The sequence below is a fragment of the Colius striatus genome, chromosome 2, assembly GCF_028858725.1.
Source record: "Colius striatus isolate bColStr4 chromosome 2, bColStr4.1.hap1, whole genome shotgun sequence".
NCBI lineage: Eukaryota > Metazoa > Chordata > Aves > Coliiformes > Coliidae > Colius > Colius striatus.
In genome coordinates, this window is record NC_084760.1 from 105,220,838 (window position 1) to 105,244,565 (window position 23,728).

The following is a 23,728-nucleotide window of genomic DNA, read 5'->3' on the forward strand; positions in this document are numbered from 1 at the left end:
CTGGAAAGAGTGGTGTATTCTTGGCATTAATATTGATTCAGAATAATTTTATGACACATTTTTTAATTACAATATTCCTCAAAGTTCTAAACTGTCCTTCAGATTAGATCTGATGATGAACACTTGAACAAGTGGAAAAAAAATGCTTTTATTTCCTTATTCTCTGATTTGATAGCATTGAAATCTCATGAATGCTTTGAAGCCAATCATAGAAAGAAGCTATGTAAGTCAGGCTTACCTGTTTTATATATTTATGTGGTTTTCAATTTAAACTCAGAAAAGTTAATAAATCAAATGTATGGTAACTTGCCTAAGTGTGAAGCACATGTGTGAATAAGATACGAACTTAAACAATGAACTGTTACCCAAATTTGGGGGGTTTTCTTTTAATTAAAAACAAAAGCATATATTTGCTTCTGGGTATTAGCCGCAGTCCTTTCAAAAGCTTCTGTAACCAGGAGGATGAAGATTATTTGCTAGGGATGCTGCTTTTGCACATACCTGACGTGTGTGTGCTCTGTATGTTGCACGCTGTACTCATATGTTAATCACCTTTTGTCTGGAAGCCCTATCTGTATAGCGATAAGCTTGAGCAATTTTTATGCCAATAGGTCTTGTCCCCAAGAGTAGAAAGCGTTTATATTGATAGAGTGTAACCATAGAATCATCATGGTTGGAAGAAAACCTTTAAGATCATCGAGCCCAACCAGCAAGGATTCAGACCTTTTTGGCCTTGTAAATATGTTTATCCAATAGTTCCTTTAGACTGGAAAAATTTCAGGAGTAAAAGAGATCACTAACAGAAAGGCTTGTCCTCTTGCTACTGGAGGTTAAAATCTTAACGAGAAGGCAGGATATGGCACTTACCTAGAAAGGGTAGCTAGTGTTGGGAGACAAGTTGTATTGTTTGTTTTTTTTTTTTCAGTCCTCCTGTTACAAAGTATCATAGCATAGAAAATGTGCTTTCAAGGTGTTCCGAACAGATACTAAAAGCTTACAGGTTATTTTCCCCACCTTTTCTGTTGGCCAGGGTTTGGTAAGAGAACTAATGCAGTAGCATCTTGCCCACTTGCCTGAAGTACAGAAATCTAATACCATGTTTTGTGTGTGAATGAAACAGTATATTTATTCCATACAAAGGGGAAGATAATGGCCTGAGTGAAAGAGACAGTTTGCAACTTCTAGAAAATTTTTTTGTATTTTTAAGTAGAATTTCTTGTAGCACTTGCATAGTATTTCCTGAAAAGTGATTGGAAGCCTCCCGTGCTTTTTTACTCATTTGTACAGTAGTATTCTCTTTTATTCTGCACTGTTTGGATAATGCACTTAATCAGGGGATGTCAAAACATTAAACTACACCCTTGGTCTTTAAATGAGTATTTTTGCTGTGTGTTAGAGCTGGCATGAGCTACTCTGACCTTAGCTTCTTATTCCTGACTTGCTCCCCTCAGTTGCACTAGTATAGCTAGTTAATGTTCCAGGTGGCTATGCAGGAAAGTAGATTGTGGAATTTACCATCAGAAAAAAAAAATATATTTTTAACCTGGATCAATTCCCTCACTGGCCTCACTGCTCAGCTGCACAAACAATTGTGCCAGCACAGCTGAGGGATGAGGACTGCTTAAACTGGTATTGCAGTAGAAAAAAAGTCTTGTGAAACTGTTGCCTATGGTTTAGTTTCTGTTCTAGGTGTTTTGCTGGTACAATTATACTAGCAAAATATTCCTCACACAGATGCAACTTTCGTCAGTACAGTCTATTTTGTCTGTGGAATGGAGAAAAGAATAATTATGGTGTTTACTCTGGTAATCTAGGTTGTCAAAATTTATAATCAATACAAAATGTGTCTGTCAGTTCTGCATTTAAAATTACTGTTCTTAGATAAACTAATTCGAACTACTATGAGTTATTAGAAAATGGAAGTAGTATAAAATGGAAGCATCCTCTGATAGTTCTGTCTGCTTGGAATATGTGCAGTGTAGAGACAGTTGCTTCCATCTTTAACCACATTGATATCCCTATAGATGATGAAAACTTAGTAGCAACCTTTGTATTTGAAGGTGAGAGCAACAGGAAGTCTTAAAACCAATGAAATCCACAATTCTGGAGTAGATACAATACAAAGGTAAAAGCTCTGAAGAAAAGGCTTAAGATTTCAGGAGATTATATGGATTTTTTAAATAGTTCCCTTTTTTTGTAACCACCTATGGTGGTTACATAGCTGTAGATCCACTTGGGAAGGAAAACATCAAAATGTTTTGTCTCCTTATTCATATACTTAGGCTCTTGTATTAGTTGTCAAATTTCCAGCATGCGGACAATTAGATTCTTTTAATTTCTTTTCCAGTCTGGTGGTTCTGAAATTTTAGGTGTCTGTTTACTTCAGTTTGTAGTCTTATGCGATAAATGGGGAGGAGAAACAAATGTTTTCCCATACTTGGAATGGTTAAAGAATTTTTTTTATGCTTTGAAAATTTGTAATTCTGGACATTGCTACGTACAACATATGAACCAAAGAATAATTAATAACTGTTGTTATATTTCTTTGTAGTTCGGTACAGTGCATCTCAGATGAATTTCCTTTAATCATATTTGACTAATGGTGTATTTTAGGAATTTTCTTGTTTAAAATGCTACAGTATTTCATGTGTTTTACTCGCTTTAAGTTGATAAATTTTGAAGCTCACATGTGGCTATAAAACATTTTCACTGCTCTCATTTGGTAATTGATGTTTGGAATGCCTTCTGCCCAATTCAACCTCCAAATATCAGTCTGGAATGGCCTTTGTATTACAAGGACAAGGAGAAATCTTAGATTTCGAAACAACCTAGTATTCAAAACACTTTTATCAAATGTTACTTATGTAATATTAAGGTTGAACAACTATAAATTGCTTGAGAAGTGTAGGGTAGTGTAACAGTAAAAGTTTGTGCTTTGCATATTCCTTTAAAAATTCACAATCTCTATGGCAACAGCTGGGGTGGGGGGGTGGGGGGGAAAGGAGCTCCTAAACTTCTACATTCTGTGGCTTGGAAGGGAAACACAAATCTGTTCTTTGTAGACATTTTTTTGCTGACTCTTTGAAGCTTTCCTAAGCAGTGAAGAGAAATTTTAATACATGGGTAAACTTTCTGATCTGCAGAAGAGTGAAACTGCTAAAATCACAGACATTTGAGAACTATGCAGTAGTTCAGAAGATATAAAGAAAACTCATGCAGAATTTCTCGTAAAGTTAGAAGGCATATGGGCAACTCATTTCACCATAATAGTAGTTTCCGCTGCTCTTGAATCTATAAGAAATGTATTTTTCTAACTTCCAGTGATGTATTTAAGGGAGTTTTCTTCATAGAATTTTAAGTTACAAGAAGAGTCTGTTTTGTGATGTAAATTGAGATACGAAGAACACTTCAAAAAAGGCAATTTGCATTTATTATTGTAGAATTCAAGTAATTAACTATTTGATTTGTTAGAATAGAACATATTTTACTCTACTGTTATATGTATTAGTTTTACTATTAGCCAAGGCTTAGGAGCATTTCATAATCCTTCATTCTAAGTTCATATAACTGAAAAAGGGCAGTGTTCATGGTGGATTTTTTTTTGTTCTAGTACATAGGTTTGTTTTGCTGATGAAAAATCTGGGTCTGTAGCTTGCCCCTCAGGTTGGTGGTATTGATAATGGCATTTAGTTTTGATCAGTCCTGTTAGGACTCCTGAGTGGTAAAAAGGGATTGAGCGTACTGTAGCTGAAACAGTGAAGCAAGTAGGAATAGTTCAGCCTACATTTTAACATTGGGAAATGGAATGGATGTTGGTTTATTATTTTTAAATTTATTATAACCTGTGTTGCATTGTGACAAATTCAGAGGATTCTGTGGGAGCCTTGCTTTGCATTTACTTGCTTCCTTGGATGCTGTAAGTGTCCAGTGTCACTAAGCCTCTCTTACAGGGACTAAAATTACTCATGTATTTTAAACTTCTCAATTCCTGTTGCAATGTCTTGAAAATATGTCCAGATGTGATTTAATTACTTAATGTTACACCACCGACCAAACTGTGGTATCTAGCCACCATGGCTCCAAATGAAATGGTTAAAATATCTTGATCAGTGTCATTAATACTATTATTTATTAATAGGGAGTGAGAAGCCTCATCTACTGCCTGGACTGGGTTCCAGGGATACCTGGAGTTTTATGCTATTTGATTCCTTCAGTGGTACCATCCCTAGCACTGCTGCTTTTTTAAGATGTGTATAAGGGTACCTTATACACATAGTGTCAGATAGTGTCAGAATGAGGATGTGACATTTCCAATGGCAGATGACTTGTTTACAGCTTTGAACATGGCTTTAAGCGTAAGCTACAAAGACATTTAAGCTCAATAGAGGTGTATTCTTCCAGTATTATTTTGTAGGCTGGCTGTCTTTATTTTTGTCCTAAGGACTTGCCACATAATCACCAAAAGTGATTGCACATTTGTCTGTCTCAAGACTAATCAGTAGCCTTCTGGAAAATCTGTAGGATAAGAGGAAGCCACAGCATTTTTAAGTGTTTTTAATTGGGGTTTTTTTCCCCATGCAATGAATTAATTATACCACCTCATGAAAAATAACTGACCATTCATTTGCAAAGTGGTGGTAACTCTTATTTTGTGGAAAATGTAGCAGGTTTCCATTTTTTATTGGAAAGAAGCTGCCTTTTGAGGCAGTAGGGGGAAAATGAAGTTTAAAAATCCATCTTAAACTGTTTGATTTTGTTTTGAGGTTTGATTCTTGTTTAAAAATGACTGGTGCTGGTAAAAACTCATGATATCCCTTTTTTGTATTTATATGCTCTTTCACTTCCAACGTTTACTGTTCTCTTAGCCAGTGGATGATCAGTCTGTATTTATCCACAAAGGCAGAGCAAGATCTGACAGCTGCTGTGACGTTGGAGACTTGACAGTATTTTCTGAACTTCAATATATGGTATTAAAAAAGGTTTTCCACTGTCTATACTGGCATCCAAAGCTTTCCTACTGTGAAAATATTGTTAGCAGTGGCTTTGATTTTTGACTTTAAGAGATTTGGCACTTTAAAATTTTAATTTCAAATCTTTAAATGTTTTCTGTGATGTCTAGAGAGGACATTTGTCTAGGCTAGAAAGAAACAGGTCTTACTCAAGTGGAACTAAATTCCACGTAAACATGTGAACATCTAGTCGGTGTGGAGAGTGAGCTAAATGTTTCTGGAAAAGAGTTGGTGCTCACATAAGCTAGTGATTAAGAATCTGCATAGAACTCAACAGTAGCAAATAAATACTTGGCACAAAGGTTTGAATTTACTTTGGTCTCGGCTTCATGAAATGCACTGAGGCTTATAATTTTTCCTATAGCTCTTCTTAATAGTGTATTCGGCCCCATAACTTATTTTTCTCTGCATGTTTTTCTGTACTTCAGTTTCTTCAGTAGGCAAATGTCAAACTGATTGCTTTTCTTCAGGTTCTGCAGGTTATATATGTGTATTTACAAAATAATCAGAAGTACATTCACATGTTTAAAGTGTTATACATGTAAAAAGAGAAAAAGTATTTCTATATTAATTATTGCAATTTTTTACCTATTTTTACTTTGCTGATGTAAAAGCACTGTTAAAGCTTTGAGTTACTTTGCTTTTTAAAAAAGCATATTCCAAACAGCAGCTGTGAATCTAAATGAGCTTCAAAGTACTCCTGAATGTGTCAGTCTTCTCAAAGCATAGGCAAATGGGCTCTTCAGACTGAACATAAGAAAAAGCATAGCCAGCATGTTGTAGGATGTAGTTACTCCTTCTATTGAGCACTTGCAAGAATCTGTCTGACAGACTGTCTTGAGCCTACCATTGCAAAAATGCTGGCAAACTAGAGGAAGTTCAGCTAAGGGCAACTAAGATGGTTAGTGATGTATATGGAGAAGCCGAAGAAGCTCTGCATCTTTAACAGGGGGAAGTGAGGGCTAGAGGTGAACTTGTGTATAGTCTTAAGTTGTTTTAATGGGAATTACAGGTATACTCTTGGGAGAAGCATTCTCTTCTCAGATGGTGAGCAAAACAAGAGATGATTCGTAGATGGCAACAAGGGAAATCCTAATTTGATATAATGGGATGAAACTGGAACACAAAAAGTTCCACTTAAACATAAGAAAAAACTGTTTCACTGTGAGGGTGAGGGAGCCCTGGCACAGGCTGCCCAGAGGGGTTGTGGAGTCTCCTTCCTTGGAGGTCTTCAAGACCCACCTGGACGTTTTCCTGTGTCACCTGATCTAGGTGAACCTGCTTCTGCAGGGGGGTTGGACTAGATGATCTCTAAAGGTCCCTTCCAACCCCTACCATTCTATGATTCTATCCTTGGTAGGGATGAGGTTTTTCAGAAACCTAGCAGAAGCTCCATCCTTGGAGATTTTCAGAATTTGATTAGCCAAGGCACTTTGCATCTGAAATGATTTTTCAGTGATTCTTTGAAAGTACAGCTGGCTTCTATTGCAGAGTTTTACGGAATTGTCGATCCAAGTTTAGAAAACATTCCAAATCAATACTTTTGATCGGGGATGCTGTTGGAGGTGGTTTAAGACAGTAATCTCAGATTGCATGGTTCCAGTCTGTTGAGGCTGCAGAAACTGGGACTAGTGTTTCCTAAAGTATGTTTCTTTATATTTCTTTTTTTTGTTTGTTTGTTTTCTTTTTTAGGCAATCACTACTCTTACACACCTATTCTAGCTGTCGAATTAGTTTAATAAGTAATCCCACAGGGAAACAGGAGTGGAATATACAAATGGTTCAGTCATACCACTGGTCACATGCTGGCTGCTGAAATAATACAATACATGGCTTTTAACTCATTACTCAAATTCAGCTCTTGGTGTAGCTGTGCTTACAAGTTCTGTAGTTCAGATTCTTAACCACATTTTTTTGAAAGAGGGTTTAATTTATGTCTACCTCTTTCATAGTGAAATCTTTTATTTCAAATTAATGTAATTGCAGGCTTCTGGATGATAGGATCTTGCAGTGTGCCCTAGTACCTGTTGGATGTGATTCAGGGGAATGTACTTGAGCCAGTTTGAGCTTATGCAGTGGCTCATTGGTGCCGAAACATAAGGAATAATCCAACAAAAAGGAAGATATTATAATAGGTTAATTACTTGAATTTGACCCAGAGAAGTATCATGGTTGGAAAAAGAGGTATGGAAGAACTTCACTGTCTGGGAGTAGAGTGGAGGGACAAGAAAAGATACTTTCTCTTACTGAAGTTTTTGGTCTTCTCTGTTTTCTTGTGTAGCCATCTCTAGGCAGTTCATTAGTAAAGGAGCTTGCAAGGTTGACTGTTGTTGCTGAACAATTAACTTGCTGTGCATATCTTGCATCTCATACAGGATCTCAAGTCTTCTCATGGGGAAGATTCGTTTAACCTTATCCTCACAGTGAACAAGAATAGTGATAGTGGATTTGTTCAGTTTTCCATAAGCAGTCTAGAAATGGAAGTTAAAAGACCTCAAAGTCAACTCAAGATGATTTTGTCCTTTTCTGGTTAAGGTAGTTTGTGCTACAAGAGACAACTGACAGATCTGATAATGTTAGGCATTTCATCCTTTGCATCTGCTGTGAGTGGCTTTTAGTTAGAAAAGATTCTTAGAGATTTTGGGCATGTATATTCAGAGAGTGTTTTTACTTTTCCAGAAACAAAGTAGACCAGATTGTTAGTCCTGGAATTACTTTGAAGAGTTGAAAACTGGAAAACCCTTGGGTGGCTAAGTAGCCAGCATTCATTTCTGTTGAAGCCAGTAGGCTTTTAGCTAAAACATTTTGTAGTGTTTTCTTTTTGTGGTAGAAAGGGAAAATTAATGAAGGGCCTTAAATAGCTGTTTTGGTAAAACAAGAGATTACTGATTTGCATTAGTACATTCAAATAAATATTATTATTTAATTAAAAAATAACAGGAAAATTATGAATCTCAGAGAAAAGTGTATGCTACCTGTGGAGTCCTTAGTCTGAATGAGGACAATTCTCTTTTTAGCAACTGATTTATTCTTTTGTCATGCATAACATTTTTGCCATAAATTGTTGTCTTTGTTTGACAGTCCAAATTAGAAGATGTGTTCTTGATATATTAATATGTAAAACAAGTCACTTTTTGCATACAAAGTGGGGAACTGAGAGCAATTTCGCAAAGAAGTATGTGGAAAGTAAGGAGAATGCTTGGTAGTTGCTGTTAAACTTTGATTCCTTGTGGCTTTTTGTGACACATGCATTTGCTACTTGGTGAATGCCAGAGAAAGTGTAATTTGATCATTGAGCCGTTTGGTAAATACTAGTTTTGTGGGGACAGCCTGTTCTGCCCATAGGGGAAAAGCTCACTGCCAAAATCTTAAAGCTTTCTCTTTTATTTGAATCTCTCTTCCTTTGCTCTACACTACTGAGCTACATAAATGCATTACTTGTGACATAAACAGCATCTGTATTTCCTTTAGTAGTTGTAATGTTTGGTCAGTAAATCTTCAGACTATACTTTTGATGAAATCTGGGTAAGTATTTACTTGGAGGAACATTGTTTGATAAAAGATTTTGCAAAAGTTTCTCGAGCATACGATCAATGAAACGTTAAAATCTGATATAGTCCTCTTAGCCTGCTGCTGCTTAGCAGCTGTTAGAATACATTCTCAAGTCTGGTATATATGAAATAGAACTATTGTGTTCTGTTGTTTGATGCTTTCTATAACAGTCCAAAGCTACTTCCAGTTTCTGTGTAAGTGGTGTATTTAAAAAACTACTACCTAGTGTTCTACACATAATTTCTACCGTTTTCAAGGTTGAAAGTGCTATCTTTAAGTGCACTCTTTAAATGTTCAATTTGTGTTCCTTTTATTTGGGTTGTAAATGAAGTACCTGTCTTGCTCGACACAGTTTTGAAAAACATTCCAAAAGCTTGTTTCTTTGGCATTAAATTGTATTTTCTCTTCTAGGGAAGAGCAAAGCAAGCATTAGCATTCTGTGATCTGAAGATGGAAACTATTTCATAGTTCTGAGAATTAGATTTTATGCATATATCTATATATATAGATATATAAATTTTTTCTTTTAGCTGGGACAGCTTCTACCAACCTCTACTGCTCCAGTTGGCACAGGCGTTTCATTGGCAGAGTGATGAGCAAAGTTGGGAAACTGATTTAGGTTAAAATTAACCTAGCTCAAAAAACATAAGATGTTTACGTTTAAGACTTAAGATGTGTTCTGAATAAGTAACCTCATTTTTTCATATGAATGCTTGCACAAGGGAGAAATGGGAAATGAAATGCCAGCCCAGGTGCTAATGGAGAGAAAAGCAGGATCTTACCTTTCAGAGACCCCAGACCTAAATTCCTTGTCCTAGCCATTATACCATGCCTGGTATAAATCTACTGGAACTGCACATATGAACAACTTTGGTATTGGTGTCTTGTAAGGAAACTTTAATATACAAGGAGTGATAGTTTCGAAGTGTAATCCTAATTGACTGGTTAATTAATGATACCCAGTTACAAATTGAAGTCAAGCAGCTTAAATGAAGATATAAATGGAATGTGAGTGAAAGGATATGGTTTGTGGTAATTGAGGACCTAAACCGTGATGTGAATTCAGTGGCTTGAAAAGCAAAAATGTATGTGATGAGTACTGTATGTGAATACTAAGAGGAAATTGACGTGACTATATGTGACAACTAGGGGATAAACTAGGAGTAATTAAAACAGCTTGTTCCTTCCTCTTCTAGTATAGTGCACCAGCGTTCCAAACATACAGCTTGATGTGCTTGATGATCCATTTTAATGCTTTGAGGAATGGCTTTCATGTGAACAGGATCACAAATTCCACCACCAGAACTTCAAACTACAGTTCTGTGTGGCTCATAACATTTTTTACGTACAGATAACAGTATAGGAAAGAACATGGAAGGTGATATGTGATGAATTTCTCTTAAATCATACAGTTTGTAACTTGTAATAGCTTACCAGTTTGCTCGAAATACTGTTGCTCAAGCTATCCTTAGTATCTTCTTGCTGTTCTTTAAGCAGATAACTCCTCTAAATTCAGGAGTCCAGGAATCTTCACGTCTAGCACTTTCCTTGGAATGATATTTTGCATAACTGGGCATCATCTAGGTGATCCTGCTCTGGCATGGGGATTGGACTAGATGATCTTTTTAGGTCCCTTCCAGCCCTTGAGATTCCATGAATCTTGAAGTAGTATAAACCACAATGAAAAGCTGCATGAATGTAGCTTCAGCAAGCTGAAGGGGTGGGGGGATGCATGCACATTGTATAGCAATGCTGACAGTTCTTGATTGTAACACTGCCACAAGTATGAGTACCTTTGATATAAATTTTTGCAAAATGTTGATATTCTTCTCTAAGAGCTTGCTTACCATGTGAGGAATCAGAGATTTTTGACTCTTTGACCTAGAAAAGGTCTTGGTATTTCACAAGTTAGAACGCTGCTATGTTTTAAAATGAGATCAGCAAAGAGACTGTGTTGATAAGACTGCTTGGAAGATATCATTGTTCAGAAGCATAGTGTTTGGCCTAGTGAAATACAAAAGAAAGATGATGAATGAGCTGATGTGTGATAAGGAGAGAAATTGTCTCTTTGAGTACGTTCCAATGTGTGCAATTCTGTTCCTGGCATTACAGTGGAGTTATTGCATGATGTTAGGCAGGATTTGAGTGATGTGCAAGCAAATACTCGTTACATGGCTTAATCGGGGTGTTACTATTTTTTTTTTTTTTTACCCTACTTAACTTCTCCATGCTTGGTTTTTATTTCCTGCAAATGTTACTTTATGTGGCTGTGTATTTAAAGTCTTTGCTGACTTAAGTCACCTCTGAAGTCTATGTATCAGCTGTTGAATACTATGTAACAATATAGGATACAAATGAAGCCTAAAGTGACGTATTTTAAGTAGGTAGTATTTATGAAGTTTGACTGTTGTGACACCACTAAACCACCCTTAAATTTAAAACTAATACCAAGTATTACAACTAAACTTAATTTGCCTTTGGTACAATCATGGTTTTGAGGCCTTTTATTCACTTAATGCATTGCTCTGACTTACTGTTTGCAGGGTACAACAAACAGTACAGCATAACATGGCTGTGAGGACCCAGCAGGAATATTCTTCATAGCAATTTTATTACCTTCTTTTCTTGCCTTCTTGTAGCAAGAAATGAGAATTTCAAAGACTTGTTATTCTAATATACCTATTATTGTTCCCTCTCTGCTCTGCCGTGGTGAGGCCTTATCTGGAGTACTATGTCCAGTTCTGGACTCCCCAGCTCAAGAGGGACAGGGAGCATCTGGAGAGAGTTCAGTGCAGGGACACCAAGATGATCAGGGAACTGGAGCATCTTTCTTGTGAGGAGAGGCTGTGGGACCTGGGGCTGTTTAGCCTGGAGAAGAGAATACTAAGAGGGAATCTTATAAACACAAGTATTTTAAAAGTCTGTGTCAAGAGGATGAGGAGACACTTTTTTTCTATTATCTCAAGTGACTGGACAAGGGGTAGTGGTCACAAGCTGGAACACAGTAAGTTCCACTTAAACATGGAAGAACTTTTCTGTGAGGATGAGGGAGCCGTGGCACAGGGAGGTTCTGGAGTCTCCTTCTCTGGAGGTATTCAAAACCCATCTGAAAGTGTTCCTATTGATCTGATGGAGGTAAACCTGCTTTCCTAGGGGGTTGGATGAGATGATCTCTAGAGATCCCTTCCAACTCCTATCATTCTGTGATTATCAGAAGCTAGTTATAAAAATTTGATAATGAGGATCCCTCCAAGCTAGAGACATCTCTTACCTTATGAAATATTATTGCATCTTATTTGACTGAGTTAGAAACTTGCTAAAATAAGTTTTCCTCCTAGTTGTATGGCTTGAGATGTTTGCACTGTGCCATGACAACTACATTCAAATGCCTTAGTATCAATGTTGCCTTGGCTGCAGTGGCAATGCTTTGAACATTAGAGTAAATGAAGGATGGATGGAGAGATCTGTGCCCAGTTGTCTCTATTCTGGCAGTGTTATAAAGGAAACAAGATTATTGGAAGTTGTAGGGTAGAGGTGATAGTTCACTTCAAATCAGTTTTCCAGACAGCATTTTCTATGTCTAGTTCCTGCTTATGTCAAGAGTTAGCCTTATACCTTTTATATTCCATTATAGCTACCCTTATATTTCATCCTTAGAGGATTGAACTGTCAACCTTTAAACAACCACTTGCACCTCTTGCAGGTAGCTCCTACCAATTATTACTGAAGCTGTGGTACCAGCACCCTCTGAATTTGTTTCATCTGCTTGTCTGAACCACAACTCAAGTTATCAACTTACCTGGTTTAATCTGATTCGAGAAACGTAAAGGGAACAGGGAGGAACAAAGTAAAAGGCTATACTTGCTAAAGGTGAACATCTTCCAAACACATGGATGTTTTTATTTGAATTTTAATGAACTGGAGAGAGTGTGATAGGTGCAACTTGTCCCAAACTTGAAATGTGTACTTACTTTTTTTTCTTTCTGTAGTCATATAAACAAATGAGGTTTAACAGAAACAAACAAAAAGCCTCAAACAAACCAACACAACAAAAAACCCCACCAAAACCACAAAGCAAACAAAAAAATAAGAAGTGTGATGTGGAAGAAGGGGATAAATCATGACCTGTATTTTCGTGGTCAATGAAAATATATTTTGTATATTGCAACTTGGCTTTTCTCCCTTCTTCCTTTCCTCTCAGCTTCATGCTGGCTAGGTCAGTTTCTTGAAGGTGAGACCAGGCTTTATTGGATTAGGACTTTCAGATCTATGTTTCCTTTATCTTTGTTTCTTGATAGAGGACGACATCACTGTCTTAGTGCGCCATATTGCAGTGGCCAGCTTGTGCCAAAGTGAGTCACTGTCTAGACTGGGGTTACACAACTGAGGAAACAGAGATTTAAGTTAAAAATTGAAAAATGGAGACTGACTTAAATCAGGGAAATAATTAGAAAAAATTCCCCACAAAACCAGGAAATAACCTGTACGTTATGTGTGCTTAGGAGAGAAAAGCAAAAGGCTTATGATTTCTTTCCATGAATTACTGTTTTTAGGGAAAGCAGCAAGCAGACTTCACCTTAATTTAAGAATGTTTGGTGTAAACTTTTTTGTTTCATAAAATCTCATTCTTGATACTAGGTATGCTATAACAACATCTTAAGCCAGTATTATAAGCAAGCCATTTCTTTCCTCTTAAGAAAAAAATCTAACATATGGATTAGAAAAAAGAACCTAGCATAGAATGTGAATAAGAAAAAATTTGAAGAAATTGACATACATTGTTACTACCACAACTTTTGTGACTTTCTAATGTAATTGTACTCACAGTACAGCCTGACTTCAGCAACATCATATAATTGTATTCTCAAGGCATTACTTAAAGCGTTGGATTTTGGTGCAGGTAAAAGAATTCAGATATCTTTAAAGACCATTTGGTCCAAGCCCCTGCCATGGATGAGGACACCTTTCATAGGGTCAGTTTTCTCAAAGCTGCATCCAACCTGTGCACTTCCAGTGAGGGGCACCTAGAACTTCTCTGGGCAACCTGTTCGAATGTCCCAGCACCCTCATCATAAAGATTTTCTTCCTTATGACCAATCTTTAATGGCACCCTCTTTTAGTTTAAAACCATCACTGTTGCTTCAGATTTTTTTGTCTGTAGGTATGGGCAGTTACTGAAATGCTTTGATTTTGGAACATTCTTCCTAAATTGTTGGCATGTCCCTTGATCACTGATTTTTGACTTAGAGTTGTAGGATAATGAAACTTCTTAGCATTTGTTAGGAGAATCACTTCTGTGGTGCTTGATTTAGTATGAGTATGAAACACAGAACAAAGTCTTTAAACCAACCTAGACATAAGCAAAACCATTGTAATGTTGGGTTACAGAATGAAAGCTTTGAGATTTGTAACCTGTTGCTGATTTCTGTATTGAAATGCTCAAGTTGGAATATTTGCCTGACATGGAGGCTTTCTAGAGCTTCCAGCTGTAAGCTGAATAACCCAACATATCTGTCAGAAGTTGAACTACCTAGCAAGCTGCTAAAACATGGCACAATAGGGCTTGTTTTTTTTTTTTTTATGTTCTCATATGGATTTTGAAGAAATGTGCCAATACGGTCACCAGGAACCTATTAAAAGGGCTCAGAGTTTACTCTCAGACTTCCACTGTTGAGGAAATGTGACAACAGGATAATTTTGCATCCGGCAAGTGTAGGTCACTATAAATGAAAAGGCTTATATAGCACGTGTGTAACTTAGCACTTCTTCAGACTTCTGCATTGTTTCATCTTTGAACTAACAATACAGGGAAAATAGTACTGTACTTTCAGTTATAAAATTAAAGGGTTTTTTTCCAAAGCTTTTATTTCATAGATAAGTTAATTCAGTTTCAAACTAGTTAGGTTCAAATTTCTCTCTGATACAGTCTAGTGAGACACTGAGAGGGGACTGGTAACAGTACTGTTACTTAGTTCTGAACTGAAGTGATGACACTTCTTGGTGGTAAGAGCCAAGATCTGTGAAGTAACAGCAAGCTATGCATGACTTCAGTTTGTGAGAAACTTTGTAGTAATGCTGTAATAAAGGAGAATCTGTGCAATGATTGTATTGACTCCCGAGTATGAAACCCAGCAGTTGTTCTTTAGTATTTCTATGTTGATCTGATTCTCTTTACTTTTAAAAATCTACTTTCAAACCAGTTCCATCTAAAATTATTTCTCTGGTAAGTCATATTTCTGTCTTCTAAAAATAAATTATGTAAAATTTGGAGGAGAGCTTTACATTGAAGGAGCCTGGGATATTCCTAATTGTGGGATATTTTAAGAGCAAAAAGCATCATGTTCTTCCTATGTGCTGCCTCCTATATGCTAATGTCCCATGGTGGCTCTTCAGATGGTACGCTTGTATATCAGCCTCTTCTGAAAGTTTTTATAACTAGTTTTTGTGCTGTCTTGTGTTGTTTTAAATGGGGAAATCACTATCAAAACTACTGTGAAGTAGTGTTATTGCTTCTTATAAATTATGGTTCTTTTTTATCGGATATTTCATTTAGCTGATGATTTTTAAATGAAAAATAGGCTTAGCAAGCACAAGCTGAATCTTACTTGGATTCGGAGAAATTACTATGGGACTAGTGACTCTATAGAGTTCAGATTGGCAGCTCTGAAGCAGCTAGTCATGCTAGACTCTCGTTTTCAGCAGTGGACCTGGAAGTCTGAAAGCCCTGTGTACAGTTCCAGGTCTAATAGAAATGTGTTTTCATGCTAATGGAAGGGTGTTTGAAGCCAAGAGGTTTTGAGATGGGCTTCTGTGTACCTAGGCTACAGGGTTAGCCACCTTTGGCCCAGTTTTCAGTAATTTTAGAGGTTTCTGAAGCTATTGGATGAACTCATTGTTCATGTCCATTTTATTGCTACTATTGGCTGTAGGTTACTGGCAAGTTCCCTGAACATCTACAGCTTTTTAGGGAGCAACTTCTTCAAGGAAGACTTTGATCTGATTTGGATTCAAGTCAGATATAAAAACTGGAACTTTACAAGCTGCTCTGGAGACAGCTCTTTTTAGAATTTTTCTGCCTGTAGAGCAGTGATAAAAACTAGTTTAAGCATCAGAATAGAAATGAACAAACTAACATTTTCAGATGCTTGTTAACAGTCTTGTTACTGTGGTCATAACAAGGAAGTGCAACAGGCTTTTGTGGTGGTTTAGGCTTGGCTGAGTGCCAGGTGTCCACCAAGTTGTTCTATCACTCCCCCTCCTAAACTGGACAGGGGGGAGAGAAACAGAATGAGAAGTTTGTGAGTCAAGGTAAGGACAGAGAGATCACTCAGCAATTAGTGTCCCAGGCAAAAAAGGCTCAACCTGGGAGCAAATTATTTAATTTATTAACGAACAATCAAAACAGAGTAGGGAAATAAGAAATAGAAATCAAATCTTAAAACACCTCCCCCCATCCGTTCTTCCCAAATTTCTACCTCCCTTCTTTCCACCAGTGGCACAGGGGAAAGAAGGATGGGGATTACAGTCAGTCCTCTACAGATGGACTTGGCCGCTGCTTCTTCTCAGGCAGGGGCCTCCTCACATTTCCTACTGCTGTAGTGTGGAGTTCCTCCCACAGGAGAGAGATAGTCCTCCACAAACAGCTTGAGCATGTGTCCTTCATGAGGTGCAGTTCTCCACAAACTGCCCCAACGTGGGTCATTCACAGGGAAAACAATCTTTCAGGTGCAAACTGCTCCAGTGTGGGCCTCCCACAAAGTCAGAAGTCCTGCCAGAAAACCTGCTTCAACCTGGGTTCCTCTCTCCAAAGTTCCTGTCAGGAACTTGCTTTAGCGTAGGCTTTCCACAGGGTCAAGCCTTGGATATCCATCCGCTCCACCATGGGGTCCTCCCTGGGCTGTGAGTGGATCTCAGCTCTGCCGTCAACCTCCATCGTTTGCAAGGACAGGGCCTGACTCACCATGGGCTTGCACTATGGTTCACAGAGGGATCTCTCTTCTAGTGCCTGGGCACCTCCTTATCTACTGACCTTGGTATCTGCAGAGATGTTTTCGCATTCTCACTCCATTTCCACTGCAGTTTAGCAGCTGCACAGCAACTGCTTCCCCTTCTCCAATACGTTAATCACAGAGGCATTGCTTCAATCACTAATTGACTTGACCTTTGTCAGGGGCAGGCCCATTTTAGGGCAAACTGGCACTGGTCCTGTCAGGTACAAGGGGGAAGCTTCTAGCAGCTCTTTGTTTAAAAAAGCCACCCCTGTGGCCTCCCACTACCAAACCCTGGCCACACAAACCCATTACAGCTTTATATCACAAGCTTAATGCTTTTCTGACTTTGAGGTACTAAGGACTTTGATTACGACTGACTCTTCTTTCTGTTTCAGCTTCTACCAAGCTATCTCCTAACAGACAAACTAGATAGTAGTAGAACATTGGAAAATATTTTAAACTTTCACAGCTAATAGTGTTAAGGGAACTGAATATGGAGAAGGAAAAACAGAGATGGGAGTGAGGAGCAGGAATAGTTGGTTTAAGTTCCAGTATGCAATCTTGTGATGTCTGACAGACCTGGTGTTGCTTACCGATACTATATTCAGAATTCTCGTTAGAGTTCAGAAGACAGCTGCTGAATTCATGGCATTTACCTGAAACTGTTGTCTCTGTTCAGCAGCAGTCAGAAAAACCTGCAGAGTTGTTGAGCATCATCAGAAAGATACTGAGGACACGAGGAATAGCATCTTCTTTGTTCTTATATAAAGCCTTGGTGAGCCTTCCCTTTCACCAAGTCTGGCAACCTTAGAAGTACCTAGCTCTCAAAGCTTATAGGATAACCGGTTAGAGGAAAAACTGTGGATGATTTAGGTTGATTCTCTTTAATTGCTATTATTTTAAATGCACAGAGTATTAAACTTCTGGAATCCTTTGCCACAGGATTTTGTGAAGGCAAATGGTTTCAGCAGGTTAAGTAAAGGAATTTGAATACATTGTCAGCAGTTCTGTAAAGAGCATAAATGGGAGTCTGCTCTCTAATTTTCTTAATCCCTCAGTTGTATATACTCAGTCAGAGGAATGTACTGCAGAAAGACTCAAGCTTACATGTTCTTCATGAATATTGCTATTTGTTGCCCCTGTTGGAAACAAAAGTGAACTAAAATGACCATTTGTCTGACTTGGGATATTTCTTATGTTCTTATATTAGTGCATGTTGTAATCAGATAATCTGTAAGAGATTACAGCATCTAGTTAGATTTTAAGATGGTTCTTAAAAATCATCACTTCATTTTTGGAAGGTTTTGAATTTGTTTCTGTCAATTGCAGATCAAAACCAGATTTTAAAGTAAATGTAGTCAAATGAGTTGAAAAGAATAAAAACAAGATTAATAAATCAAATATTGTTTCTGTGTAGGTTATGTTATTATTTTCAAAGCTTTTTAAAATAAAGGCTGGTTTGTTTTTCTGCCTCTTTCTCTGATTGGCTTGTTTTTGTCAGAGGTTTTTTTCTCTCCCTCTAAATCTCAGGATAGTTGCACTAGAAATAATGCCTACTCTTCAAAATACACCTACATTTCACTACTCCAGGTTGTTCACAGAGGATCATCTGTAGGAAAGTTTATCTTGCAGACATAGGAGAAACTTGAGGGTATAGAAGGGAAAAAAAGTGTGGAGTATACTTTGCAGCTTTCTTGTTGTCCATCTGTGGAAGAAACCTGATACTATCACAGTTGGGGATGTGAAAGTTCATACCTGTTACTTGGACTTCCACTGAATTAATAACAGATTTTTCATTCATTGGGAATCTGACAAATTCTCTGAAGCAAATGTGTAGATGCATAGAAAATAAAGGAATGAAACTGCTTAAATATGAAGAGAATTGATTACGTAAGTAAAATTGATAGGAAGGATGCTAAGACTGGAATCTGAATACGGGCAGAGTTTAGATATACAAACAAAATACGTTGACTGGATTATGCAATCCAATTTTTGTGTAATTCATTTTCATGTGACCTCCTACAGTTGCCATGAAACAGGTGCTGCAAGACACATACAAAATGTATGGTTGCTTCTGAGGTGCAGAAAATGCTTCAGCAAGATCACTTTATAGATTCTGAGATTGAAAAGTTTGGGGGTTCAGTCAAATACCATATTTAAGGTATATATGGCATTCATTCCTTGGTTTGTGTGGGTTTTTTTTTTATCATAGAGTCACAGAATGGTAGGGTTTGGAAGGGACCTTTAGAGATCATCTAGTCCAACCCCCTTGCAGAAGCAGGTCCACCTAGATAAGGTCCCATTGTAACGTGTCCAGGCAGGTTTTGAAGACCTCCTGAGAAGAAGACTCCACACCCTCCCTGTGTGGCCTCCAACACCTTCTCAGTAAAAGATTTTCCTTAAGTTTAAATGGAACATTTTGTGTTCCAACTTTTTTCCATTACCCCTTGTCCTATCACTAGATACAACAGAAAAAAGTGATGCCCCGACCTCCTGACGTCCACTATTTAGATATTTGTAAATATTAACGAGACTCCCCTGCAGTCTCTTTTTCTCTAGTCTAAACAGCCCCAGTTCCCGCAGCCTTTCCTCATAAGGAAGATGTTCCAGCTCCCTGATTATTTGGTGGCCCTGCACTGGACTCTCTCGAGAATTTCCCTGTCCCTCTTGAGCTGGGGAGCCCAGAACTAGACACAGTACTCCAGATGAGGCTTCACCAGGGCAGAGTAGAGGGGGAGCAGAACCTCCCTTGACCTGCTGGCCACACTCTTCTTGATGCATCCTAGAATGCCATTGGCCTTCTTGGCCAGGAGGGCACAATTCTGGCTCATGTTCAGTTTATTGTCATCCAGGTCTATCTCTGCAGAGCTGCTCTCCAGCAGGTCACCCCTAGACTGTGCTGGTGCATGGGGTTGTTTCTGCCCAGGTGCAGGGCTCTGCACTTGTCCTTGTTGAACCTCATGAGGTTCCTCTCTGCCCAACTCTCAAGCCGGTCGAGATCCTGCTGAATGGCAGCACAGCCTTCTGGGGAATCAGCCAGTCCTCCCAGTTTGGTGTCATCAGCGAACTTGCTGAGAGTGCACTCTGTCCCCTCATCCAGGTCGTTGGTGAAGATGTTGAACAGGACTGGCCCCAGAACTTGTGGAACCCCCCTCGGTACAGGCCTCCAACTGGATTCTGTACCATTGATCACCACTCTCTGGGCTCTGTCATTCATCCAGCTCTTGATCCATCTCACTCTCCATTCATCCAAGCCACACTGTCTGATTATCTGCACATATATTGCCAGTTTGATTTAATGGCTACAGCCTCTATTTTCAGATTATATGAGTACTTAACATTGTATTTTGTCTAATAATCGATTATAATTTCACTGTATTTAGCAGGTAATAAAAATTAAGAAAAATAGAATGCTTAGATTTTCTCCGTGTGACAAGTTCATTTCAACTTGATGAGATTAATTTTTTGGGGGGATATGCTGGTATATTGTGGTTTTTAACCAGAAGACTAACTTGTGATGCAAAGTTTTTAGTGGTTGTAGAAGAACTGTGGGGACAGGAGAGCTTTTAAACAGTTGAGTGTGTCTTTGAGAATAAACAGAAAGAATTCAGAACGCCCTCTCAGCCATCTTAAAGATGCTTTTATTTCCTCATCTCTACTTCATCTCCAGTAAAAATGAATTTAAATCCTTTTTACAAATTTTATTGTTTACAGATCCAAATTTCTGCTGCACAGAGAATACAGATAAAATTTCAAACTGTCAACTGTAACAATAGAGTCACTTAGTGCTCATGTTAGCGTGACTGACCTAACAAGAATTGAAATAATACACAGAAGGAAAAAAAAATGATGTTTTTTGTACAACTTGAAAGAAATACAACTCCAACTAACTAACTTTCCATGAGAAAGGAACTGTATAAGTGCTCATCATTTCCAAGGAAGTACTTGACAGATTAAACCTCTTTAAATGTTTTATATGTGCACACTTTTGCTATGGGATCCATTATAGTACATTGTTATTTGGGCCAAGAGTTAAAAAGACTTCATGAAATGTGTTAAATGAAAGCTTATTTCTGGAAATGAGTACTTGTATTGAATTTGGAGGAAGAAGGAATACCAGCACAGGCTTCAAGATGTGAATCACTTCTGCGTATTGTCACTTAAAACTGACTTTCCATACGAATGGATTACATTTTTGAACAACAGCAGAGTTTGCCATCTTGCTCATCATTAACTATTTGATAGAAGTCTTTAGGTCTAACCCAGTCCAATAGTGTGTTAGGGGAAGAGTTCCTAGTCATGCTTATTTGTAGTTCTGCCAGGGAAGGAGGGACGTAGTTTTATGGTGAAGTTGAGTCTATATCCTCTCATAGTCTTGTTTGGATTCACAAATGTGCACAGTAGAGATCTGGCAAACAGTTAAATAGGAGTTTTACTGTTTAGTAGGTTGAGGATGATACTGGAAACCAATTGTGGTAAACTGAATTATATTTTCAGTATTATTTAGGAGACGGATGGTAGCGAGTGGAGAATAATTTGTGGTTTTTGCTATGACGGTTATTCTGTTTTAAGTAAAGATGCTGTTGAAAGACTATTGAAATGGTTCAACTAGCTATAGAAAAGCTATTATATTAGAAAAATTAAATTCTGCAATAAGTATTTAATAATTCTGTTTCCATCCATCATCAAGTGATCACCCTCTTGCTTTAGAAATATGCATTTAAAGCATCAGTGTAAGCTTTTGTATTTGTCATTTCACTTCTTAATCTTTTTTGCAGACAAAATATGGGACACTGTGGTAAACATTCTTGTTTCTATATTTTCACCCTTACAGAGTCACTCAATTTTAATTTTAAGAAGTGTATATTGAGACCACCTAATACTCAATTCCATATAAGCATTCAGAAAAAGTGTATTAGGGTTAGATAGAGGGGGAATACTCATTATTTCTTGTTGTTTAATTACTAAATGTATTTTGTATTCTAGCTTCTCAGAGAATCATACCGTTTTGGTTTTATTATTCTTGGGTCTTTCATTTTTCCTACCTGCAAGGTGTGAGTTTTACAGTTAAAATGTGCAGTCCTCCCTAGAATTAGGAACTTATTTCTTTAAGGAAAGTTGACCTTGCATGTAGCGATGTTTATAATATTTTTTTTAATTCCTCCATTAACAAGGCACATGTATTAGGAGTTTCCTAGTCTTACTTTTAACAGAGACTTCCAGGTATAGAGGAGGAAGGACTGATGAGACTGAGAAAAGAAGGACTAATGGGTGCAGAAATTAGTATGTAAGAGATTGGAGAGCTGAGTTGCAAGAGGGGACTATGACATTTATAGTCTGATTAATTTTGTTGTATAATTTTATCTACACATTAGGGATACGAAAAAATATAGCCCTAACCTAGAGTGTTGACATGTAACAAGGATAAACTGGCACAATAAACTTGCAATGCTTGTTACTGTCAGAGAACAGGGGCCCGAGGTAGTTGGTCTGTATTCAAGGATTGCTTTTTTCAAGCTCAAGATCAGAGCATCTCAGCAGGTAGGAAATCAAGAAGGGGAGCCGGGAGACTCACATGGTTAAATAGGGAACTGGTGAGCAAACTGAACTGGAAGAAGAGAGTCTATAGATCGTGGAAAAAATCACACAGAATCACAGAATCTTAAAGGTTGGAATGGACCTTGAAAGATCATCTAGTCTAACCCCACTGCAAGAGCAGTATGTAGGGAGGCAACTAGGAAAGCGTTGTTGGAGTTGCTCCTTGCAAGGAAGGTCAAGGGCTTCTTCAAATACGTTGCAGGCAAAACTAACGCTAGAGGCAACGTAGGCCCACTGTTGAATGAGGTGGGTGCCTTGGTGACAGAAGATACAGAGAAGGCAGAGTTACTGAATGCTGTCTTTCATAGAATCATGGAACGGTAGGGGTTGGAAGGGATCAGCTACTCCTTGCCTCTGTTTATATTGGTAGAGACTATCCTCAGGAGCCCCAGATTCCAGAAGAAGTCAGGTTAAAGGAGGAGTTTCATTTGGTTGATGAGGACTAGATTAAGGATCAGCTGAGCAGTCTGCATGTACATAAATCCATGGGCCCTGATGGGATGCACCTGTGGGTGTTGAGGGAGCTGGCAGAAATCATTGCTAAACCACTCTCCATCATCTTCAGTAAGTAGAGAACAGGAGAGGTGCCTGAGGACCGGAGGAAAACAAACATCACTCCACTCTTCAAAAAGGGCAAGAAGGAGGAGCCTGGTAACTACAGATCAGTCAGCCTCACCTCCTTCCCTGGAAAGGTGATGGAACATCTTATCCTGGGTGCTGTCTGCAGGCATTTAAAGGACAAGAGGGTCATTAGCAGCAGTCAACATGACTGTACCAAGGGGAAGTCACGTTTGACCAACCTGATAGCCTTTTGTGAAGATGAAACTAGGTGGATAGATGGTGGTAGTACAGTGGATGTGGTTTATCTGGATAAAGCATTTGAAACCATCTCCCACAGCGTCCTTGCAGCAAAACTGAGAAAGTGTGGTCTGGATGATCAGGTAGTGAGGTGGATTGTTAAATGGTTGAAGGGAAGAAGTTGTGATCAATGGGGCAGCTTCAGTCATACTTGATAACGTGTATTTATAATGCACTGTTCAGTGTTAGGAAATCTTCAATGGAAAGTGACCCAAGGTTGGCCTGAAGTTCAATTAGCAACTTGGAGTGATACATTAGAGTTGAGGTCATGCTGAAAAGCAGTGTCCGTAGACATTTAGTATTTGTTGACCTGGTACTTGGATAGGTGCTTGGGTAAGATAACAGGAAAAAAGTAGCTAAATATAAGGAGGAAGGTACTGCTCAAGAAAGCGTAGAATGGAGAGGAGAGAAGAGAGTTTTTCAATCTATCAAGTTGATACGTTAATAGTTTGGGAGAATTGCTGAACTGCTTAATCCTGCTGAAGGAACTTAAAGGGGTGGTGTAGAGGAATTGAGGTTGAATGGTTGGTTCTGGTTTGGGGGTTTTTGTTTGTTTTTCCAGTTGTCTTTATCATTGCTTATCTGTTACTGCCAATGTTGTATACCTCTTGGACCCATTAAAAGAAATGCTTGAAATCCCTTGGCTGCTATCTCAATAGGCACTTTAGCAACCTCTACCGGTCTTGCATTGCAGCATGTTGCTTCTAATTTGCTGTCATG

The 23,728-nt window shown here is 38.2% G+C and overlaps 1 protein-coding gene across 1 annotated transcript in view; it reads left to right on the plus strand.

Moving 5' to 3' along the window:
* The window catches only part of TAB2 (TGF-beta activated kinase 1 (MAP3K7) binding protein 2), a 70,084-nt gene that overhangs the window by 19,842 nt on the left and 26,514 nt on the right, over positions 1-23,728 (plus strand). The gene's annotated exons all lie outside the window — the stretch shown is intronic.